This window comes from Trifolium pratense, linkage group LG6 (genome assembly GCF_020283565.1).
Source record: "Trifolium pratense cultivar HEN17-A07 linkage group LG6, ARS_RC_1.1, whole genome shotgun sequence".
NCBI lineage: Eukaryota > Viridiplantae > Streptophyta > Magnoliopsida > Fabales > Fabaceae > Trifolium > Trifolium pratense.
In genome coordinates, this window is record NC_060064.1 from 10,458,502 (window position 1) to 10,468,474 (window position 9,973).

Sequence of the window (9,973 nt, forward strand, 5' to 3'; positions counted from 1 at the left end):
AGATTCATGATAACTCTAAAAGTAAATATATCAATAGATACACAACATGTTACCAAACACATCTTATATATTTAAAACAGATATATAAGTTAGTCCAATAAACTTTTTTTTACGCAAGCTAGTCCAATAAACCATAAGCTAGTTTATTGATATTATCAAACATTGAAACATATAGTTTAATTGAATTTTTGAAAGGGTCATACTGACTTATATCTCCAGAACACTAATTAAGGAAGCCAAAAAAAAGAGTAAATTTTACATTGGAAAAATTACTTTTTATTAACTTTTAAAAGTAGAATAAATAATTTTCTCTAAACAATTTTACACGGACTAGAATTTTCTCTTAAAAAATGTATAATATATGTGTTGTGTACTTGTGTGTAGTAAGTGTAGGGTTGGGAACAGGCTAGGCCAGACCTTGATAGGCCTGAGTCTGACCTACGATTTTTCTTCAGGCCTGAGTCTGGCCTACGGCCTATCAAATTATATTTATTTTGACCTGGTCTGAGTCTTTTTAATGTCTGGTCTGACCTTGTAGCCTATTTAAAAGTATGTGTTACAATAAGATCTCTATGTAGTCTTTTTAGATAGGCTAAACTGGCCTTAAAAACCTATTTTACATTTAAATTTTTATAATTTCTTCAACATTAAGAAAAAGCTAATAAAATGATTAGCACAATAATTAAAAGTTAATAAAATAACAAATATGATTAAATAATAATATATTTTTTCTTTGGCAAAAAAAAAATAAATAATAATATTATATAAATAATAATAATTAAATATAAACAGGTCGGCCTATCAGGCTTTGTATGCTTTTTTAGAAGCATGAGTTTGGCCTATCTATGTAAACATGTTTTTTTCAAAGCCTAAGCCTGTTATTTTTAATAAACAGACCATGCTTAAACAGGCCAGACCGAAGGCGCCTGTAGGCCGTCTGGCCTATTCCTAACCCTAAGTGAGTGGATGAAGAGGAGTATAAATATTAGACTCACATAAGTTTAGGTTGAAATTTTCTCCATTTCTGCTTGGTTTTGTATAGCCTGCCACAAATAACATTATATGAAGTCAGAAAATGACAGATATTTGACATGAAACTTGAATTGAGCAAAAAAAACATGGTACAAACTAGAATGGTCTAGACCTGAATACGGAGAAATTAACTCATTTTCCTCCCGAAGAGTAGACTGCCAACGTGACTTTGGACTTGGCTCCTGAAGATACATATTAACACGAATTAATAAATAAGTTGTATAAATGAAAAACTTTGAATGATAGCAAGCACAAAAATACAATGTAATCTAATTAACAAAGTTGAATGGGTCACTATTTTTGAAAGAGTTGTATAAACGAATACTGTATTTTTGAAAGAGTCACTATTTTTAGAGTCTTTTTAATTAAGCTTTTAATTGAATTAACAAAGTTAAATATTCTCGTCGGTCACTATTTTTATAGTAATTTTAATTAAGTTTTTAATTTAATTCTATTGATTTAGTGTTTAATTTAGAGTCATTTTAAATAAATTGTGATTTTTGATTTACTGAGTCAATTAAGCATTTTATCTAAATAATATGATATTTTATGTAGTTTTTATTTGTTGAAGCTATTGACATATTGTGTTTGACCAAAGTGGAGTACACTATTTTAATGATGGTTTCTCTCCCAACCCCCCTCAATTCTTTTCTACCCCCCAAAAATCCAAGTTTGCCCCTTGCGGTTTGAAACATTTTTGCCAAAAAACTTCAGTTCGTATTCACCGAAGTCAAATATTAGACCATTTCGGTAACTGCAAACCGAACATTAGCGTTTCCGGTACACAAAAAACGAACGTCAGTTTGTTCGGTATCTGCGAACCGAAATGTCCTAGATTTCGGTACGTTGGTCGATGGAATTAGGCCATTTTCGGTAGAAGTTTACCGAAATAATTGTTTCGGTACATGCGAACCGAAATGTCCCAGATTTCGGTAAGTGGTTACCGAAATTTATCAGAATGTTAGCTTATTTCGGTTTGTATAAACCGCAGTACCCCCCAGGGGCAAAAACGGAAATTCAGGGGGTAAAAAAGAATTGAAGGGGGTTGGGAGAGAAACCATCTATTTTAATATCATATGGCCAAATTAAAAGGAATGATGGGCTTTAAGTCTTGTTGACCCGGATCAAAAAGTGACTAAGTGAGGTGTTTAGGTTTCATTGGTTGGACATATATTAAAGGCAACACCACAAAGAGAAGAGGAGAGGAAGCTGTGCACCAGAAACGAAGACGGAACAGAGGAAGGAAAAAGAATGGAACCAAAGAATCAATGAAAGTTGATCACGTCGTCACGGGTGTGGTTATGGTGCATAAGCCTAAACTTATGCACCATGCATAAACTTGCTTCCTACACCCACCATATTTGCTTCTTACACCAAAAGTCAACCAAAGGTCAGCCCAAGCCCAAAATTAGGCAATCCATTACTCGCGCGCCCCCCATATACTACCCCATTACTTGCGCGCCCCCCTTTTGCTTAGCGCACCCCCTAGTTTTTTTTTCCTTTTTCTCCTAGATTTCTTGTGAGCCCCCCCAATTTTTTTTCCTCCCCTAGATTTCTAGCGCGCCCCCAATTTTTTCCCTCCTCCAAACTTCTAGCGCACCCCTCCCCCAAATTTCTAGCGCGCCCCCCGTTGAAGTATATATTATAAAAATCCATTTTTAATTAATTTTCGTCATACACCCCCTCGAAGCCCAACATAATAACGAATGGTTCATGTATATATAAAACATACTTGTCAAACATACAATTTAATTTTAAGTTTTATCAATCATAATCACAATATAAATAAAATTTCATACGTTAATTATATATATATATATATATATATATATATATATATATATATATATATATATATATATATATATATATATCGATTTTTCTTTACAATAAAAAAATGATCGAATCCAATATCTCATTCATACTATCCAAATTTTTTTCAACTAAACTAACTCTAATTGCTTTATATGATTTTTTGTTTTATGTAGCATGGTTTTGTAAAATGGTTATGTGATGTTTTACTTAATAACAATGGTTTCAGTGTATAACATCTTGGCACTAATGCCCATATGAAACCATTTAACTAAAATAATGGTTTCAGTGTATAACGCTATGAAACCATTTAACTAGACTAATGGTTTCAGTGTATAACATCTTGAAACCAAATAACAAGACTAATGGTTTCAGTGTATAAAGCTATGAAACCATTTAACTAGAATAATGGTTTCAATGTATAACAGTATGAAACCATTTAACTAGACAAATGGTTTCAGTGTATAACATCTTGAAACCAATTAAAAGGACTAATAGTTTCAATGTATAACATCTTGGCACTAATGCTCATATAAAACCATTTAACTATAATAATGGTTTCAGTGTATAACAGTATCAAACCATTTAACTAGACAAATGGTTTCAGTGTATAACATCTTGAAACCAATTAACAAGACTAATTGTTTCAGTGTATAACATCTTGACACTAATGCTCATATAAAACAATTTAAGTATAATAATGGTTTCAGTGTATAACGCCATGAAACCATTTAACTAGACTAATGGTTTCAGTGTATAACGGTATGAAACCATTTTTTCTGTGGAATGGTTTCAAAGAGTTGTTCTCCAAAAACATATTTAACCCTTAATAAAAATTGTGAAATAAATTTAAATTTTTAAGACGATATAAAACCGAAGAGAGTGAGGTATCCCCAACCGTTCCAAATAATTCAAAATACCCTAAATAAAATTTTGGGAAAATTTTATTAATATCTTATATTTATAAAAGCATATTTACCTCATTTAATTAACTAAAAATAGTTCCAGGTCTCAGAAAAATACCAAACGGGTCCCAAAATTCTCAGAAAATTATTTACTATTTTTATGTAAAAATAATAAAAAAAATTGGAGTCTCCATGGCACCGCACGCGCCCCCACGCGCCGCCAGTGAGAGTGGCCGTGGACGCCCGTCACTGTTCATCATCTTCCTCACCCATTTTCTGCAGAAATGGGTCACGACGACCCGGTTCGTCGACCCGGTTCGTTCTCCCTCAATAATCAACGAAACTCGACGTTCTTTATACCGTTTTGATCGTTGTTCGATTTTATGAATGTTTCCAGTATTAGTTTTCGAAATCGGTGATCGAATCGCATGTAAAATGTGGCCGAAATTGAGCAAGCAAAAATAGAAAGTTCTTCAGTTATGATTATTACATGTGTAAAATCATCTGATGGCTGTGAATGACTTATGCACCATACATAAGAAAAGGCTTATGCATATTAACTTTTGCTCGTCGTCACTGTTCCAATGAATTATTTGGTTTTCCTTCTCTTTTCCACCTTGTTTCTTTATTTTAACATGTGTAGCTAAATTCTTATGATTGGTTTTTAGGGGATCAAATTATTATTTTTCTTGAACAATGTGATTATCATTTAATATGATCATTGAATTACGAAGTTAATTTCTTTGATTATTCCTTGTGTTTAATGTTTTGTATGAACTCTCGAATTATATGATGATTTCAATGATTTATTTTACTATAAAAATAGGAATTGATCATCGATCTAGGAATAATTGATCAATTAACTTTCACTTAAAACATTTCGGATTGTTAATTGAGATTCTATGGATTAATAGTCAAGGGAGAGGATTATGTTACCCAGACATATAGTTAATTGAAATTTAATCTAATCATGAAACTAAATTAAGTAATTTGTAATCATACATGAAATTACCAAGAAAAATAGTAATTAGATGAACCAAAAGGATCAACCGCTTTTCTTCCATCAATTTAAATTCTAAGTCAATTTTTAAGTTTATGATCAAAACTATGAACCAAGCAAATTCCCCCTTTTTATAATTATGTCAATTTTGGTAAGTATAGTTCCAAATTGCTTTTGAATTACAACGATCCCTGAGGAGAGAACGATTTTATTATACTACTTGACGGCGATTTGGTACACTTGCTAAATTTCTATCATAAGTCTTCCATCACCGAGTCAGCATTTGTTTTCTAGCAATTGCAAAAGAGGTCAGCTTCAATGTTTGCAGTTCCATCTTGACAGAAGGAAAAAAATCATTACAATAAAAACTACGAAAACCTGAGCCATTACCATATCAGGTTCATCCATAAATTTCCAATCCAATGCTTCTAACAACTGCACATATATGTGAAGAAAGCACAATCAAAATGGAGGAAGATTGACTGAAACTTTATAAAGAAAATATTAGAATTTGGGTTAGGGCAAGCTCAATCCTACAAAACCGGTTTATAAATGGATGAATGTCTCCCACGTATAACACTTTTTCAGGCCATATCATATTTAATGTGGGACTCGTAACACGGACCCTGACCCCTTCACGCCCAGAACTGAACATCTAGAGCGCAATACCATCTTAAAATTTGGATTAGGCCTAACTCCACCCGACAAACCAACTTATAAAGGATCCCTCCCAATTATAAACACTTGTTCAAATCATACTCATATCATATCACATCAGATCACAATCAATGTAGGACTCTAAACAAAAGATAGATGAGTAAGGGGGAGATAGACTACAAACTAAAATGGACCAGTACAAAAACATCCCTCCTTCGTCCCTACCTTGTTTTGGAGTACCATTGATTTGTTCATTCATCATTTCCTGCTCACCTCCCTCATAAAATGACTTCAACCTGTTTTAGAGACAGATAAACTTTAGCTGCATACATATAAAATACAAAATATTATATAAAGCATAGATAACAGATCACATAAGATTCACATAAGCACCGATTTTGTGTGGAAATGAACAATCTATTTCTCTCGTTAAAATTGGAGGCTTACATTCTTGCTTCAAACAATTTGCATACTAGTGTTGTGTGATAAGCAAATTATAGAATGGCGGTAGTGTTTTAGTTACCCCTGTGTGCGTGTCAGATGTGTTGGTTTTGGACTTCCCTGTTGGCTTTCTATGGTATTGGTATATTGGTTTGTGTTTGAGGGGGTATGTTTTTTTATTTTTCAAGAGAGTGGGTTGTTTAATGTTTGTAGTTTATTGGTAGATGGTAGATGTTTGTTTTCATCTTCTTCCTTTGTGTTTTGGCGATAACTTCCTTCCATTGTTTTTTATTTTGTTTATTTGGTGGTAAAAAAAAAGTCGACGTGGCAGCTGTGTTACTTAAATGACTTGTCACATCAGCCTTGATTTAGTCAAAATTAGCATTTTACAAAATGGGACAAACATAAAGGGTCAAAAGTACTTTTTAAAAATTATGGGGTCAAAATTGCAAGTTTGTGAAACTTAAGGGAGCCAAAAATGCAATTTAACCAATAATTTGTTAATGAATTTTGGTATGCTTCTTTAAAAAAAAAAACTTGATTAAAATTTCTCAACAAAAAAATAAACAAAATCTTTTCCTAACCAAATACTAGCTAGTATAATGAGAAAGTTAAATAGGCCAAATTTGAAAAGCAAATACTAACATGTACTCTTATGACACGTGTTAAGGTGCATTTAATTAACTAGAATACCATTTAATATATTTCAAAAATAGTAATAATCAACTTTATTAATTAAAAAATATGATTCATTATATTTATTACTTATTTAAATGAATTTGAAAGACATGATACTTTTGGGTCTTGCCAAAGACCATGACGATACTCAGTCCTATCCAACGAAAAAAATAGTGGATGCATACAATTTATTAACAAGGCTTGATTGTTATCAAACAAAAAATATATATAATGGATGCATATAATTTAAAAAGTTCTGATGGTTAACAAACGAAATTTTTTTTGGATGCATATAAGCATACATATAATTAGTGAGGCACGTGTTAACGTTTCGTCATGATCTTTGGCAAGACGCAAGAGTATCATAATTTGCCTTTCAAATTCATTTAAATAATTAATTAATCAATATAGTGGATTATATTTTTTAATTAATAAATTAAGTTGATTTATTACTATTTTGAAATACATTAAGTAAGATAGTAGTTAATTAAATACACCTTAAAATCTGTCCGTATAGCACATGTTAGTGGAACCAATTTTGAATGGAGGCTTATTAAGGGACGGAGGAAGTAATGGTAAGGGAGCGTTTGGCGGTAGAGATATCCTGTGTTTTGGATAAAGGATGTGATTGTGTATTTTTTGAACAAGGGTATTGGGAACAAAGAACATGTGGTGTTATTATATGGTTGTTGCTTGTTAGGGTATGCTATTACTCAGCTCAATAAACGTTGCAGCATAAAATTGCTTAATGAGTAAATGAACCAAACCAGCTCAATTATTTGCGCTGCCAGAAAGACATGACAGCTGAAATTGAACTGAGTTTTTTGTTGATCTCCAAACTCCAGTTGTAATAAGCTGTTTTGAGATTTTATAAAACAGGTCATGTACGTCTAATAAACATTATTATTAATTTCATTTTGTCTCTTTTTTTTTTTCTTACATCATTTTGTCTCTTTTTAATTGGAGAAGGAAGGACATTGTTGTGAATAATTTATAATATATAGTTTAAATAAAGAGTAAAATTGGGTTAAAGCCCTAAACTCAAACTGTACCAAAAAAATAAATAAATAAATAAAGAGTAAAATTGAAAGAAAATAAATATCATGACAATACTCGTGCTCGTACCTAAAATGTAAATTTTTATCCTACTTATTGTGAATATTTTTTGCATGTATCCACTGGGTATGAGTCTAATTGTTATCCCTAAGTGTGAGGTGAATTAAGTCTTATATTAATTATAAAAATGGGCTGAACATTTTATAAATAAGAGAACTCATAAATCTAATGCGATAAAGTTTTGAATATATGTGGTGTACAACTCACTAGTATAATTACTCAGAGTCTAATGTGAATGATCTCTCTGCTACTCACTCGTGTCCCAACTGAAATTTCAAAGAATGTGAAATTATATTTGATGATGTAATATCGTTTATTTTGAACAAAAAATAGATTTGAGGTTTTAGAAGGATTTTTTTTCTTTCATTTGACCAATGAAATTGAAGGGAAAAGAGTTGTAACAAAGTTTCTTTATCTTTTTTTTTATAATAATTTGTTTCTTTTCAAATTAGCAATGAAATATAATTTCACACTATTAATTGAAGTTGTATATTATAAAAGCAAGCTTCAAACTAAGTTATGGAGAAAATCATCAAACTAGAGGACTAAAATCCCAGGCTTAGAAGTTTTGAATTAAAATAGCTATGGTCCAAAATTAGTACATTCAGGCTTACTTAATTATTACTTCATTCCATATTTTTACGTCATTTTTGTAGAAATTTTTTTTGTTAGTATTTACTTATAAAATATCTTTAAGATAATTAATTGTGAAAATTATAAGATAATATTTTTTTTTGGTAGAAGAGATAAAATTTATTTATTATTGGATAAATTAATCAATCTTATCATATCTCATTTGAACTTCTGTCAAAAGAAAATCTCATTTGAACTACTTATTTACTTAATAGTGAAAATATATTTGTCCATAATACAAGAATTATATTTGTACATATAGCCAATTCACAATAAATTTACGAAATTAAAATATATATATATATATATATATATATATATATATATATATATATACCTCAAAGATGTAATGATTAGTTTGAAACTATGTATATGCTTCTTAATTTAGTTTTGGAATATTTTGAGAACAAGAGTGAATCATAGACATTGTTTCATATTAACATTGCAGAAAATATTTCAAGTGTTGATTACTTTCATCAATTGGTATGAGTTTTTCTATAAATAAAGTCGCTTTGCATATAAAAAAAAGTCATTCTAAAGGCACAAACACATCCAAAAATCATGTTTTTATGTGTCAAGTTTCTGTCTAAAATATTTCTAAGTCATTTATTCTTTTCTCTAATGCATGAGAGTAATTGAAGAAAATTTATTTTATAAAATATTATTTATTGATATGAGTGTGCAATGATATCGTGGTTTCCAAAGTATCCCGAAAGAGATTCGCCGATTACCTCATTTACATCTGGTTTGCACAAACTAGTGAGGGCAAATCGAACATAAATCCTAGTGTGTTCACATACACTTTAAAATTTATGTGCAACCATTATCTTATTATTATTCATCTTTTTCCTCAAGTATTTGCGATAGTCCCTCAACACAATATCTAACATAATGTTAATTCATCATTAATTGTTACCAAGTTAAAACTATCAATTATCATATGAGGTAAATTTTTCGACAATCACATGTTCAATATAAACTATCATTTGTTGTTGAAAATACATATTTTGTATTTTTGTGATTGGTGTTCATATAAAAAAAGTCAACACAAGTTGCAACACCTTGTCATTCAAAATTGTTATGTTGTTAGATGTTTAACATTTAAGACTTTAGTTTTTTTTTTTCTTGTTGTGATTTGTAATATTGTTTCAAAAAGAAGATAAGACAAATTAGGTTTCTAATAAATTAACCTTCATACTTGTTAATATTTTATTTAATTAAAAATACAATTGTCAAGTAAAATCTGATAATTAAAAAAAATTATTAATAAAAATTGTTTGATGCTCAATATATATATTAAGTAAAAAAGATTCATTATATAGTATCATATAAAGTTTAAAAAAATAAAAGATAAAAAATATAATAAGTATATTATCAGTATAAAAAATTTGAAAAAAGTCGGAGAAAACCATAAGATTAAAAGATACCTTCTAATTTCGTCTATGTATAGACTAAATAACAAGATTAAACTATGCTATACTCATATCATATCTACACAGGTTTTTTCTGGTGCAAGGTTTTGTCAGATAAGAAAGCACACGTGTTGGTGATTGTCAGGTTCAAGACAAAGCACGTTCCCTCCTTCATGTGTCTCTATAGACTATAGTATAATCACAAAATGGTTCATCTCCTTCCATATATAGTCTTTTCAAACAGAAAAAGAATGAGAGATAATAAAGCACAATTTTTTTTAAAGAAA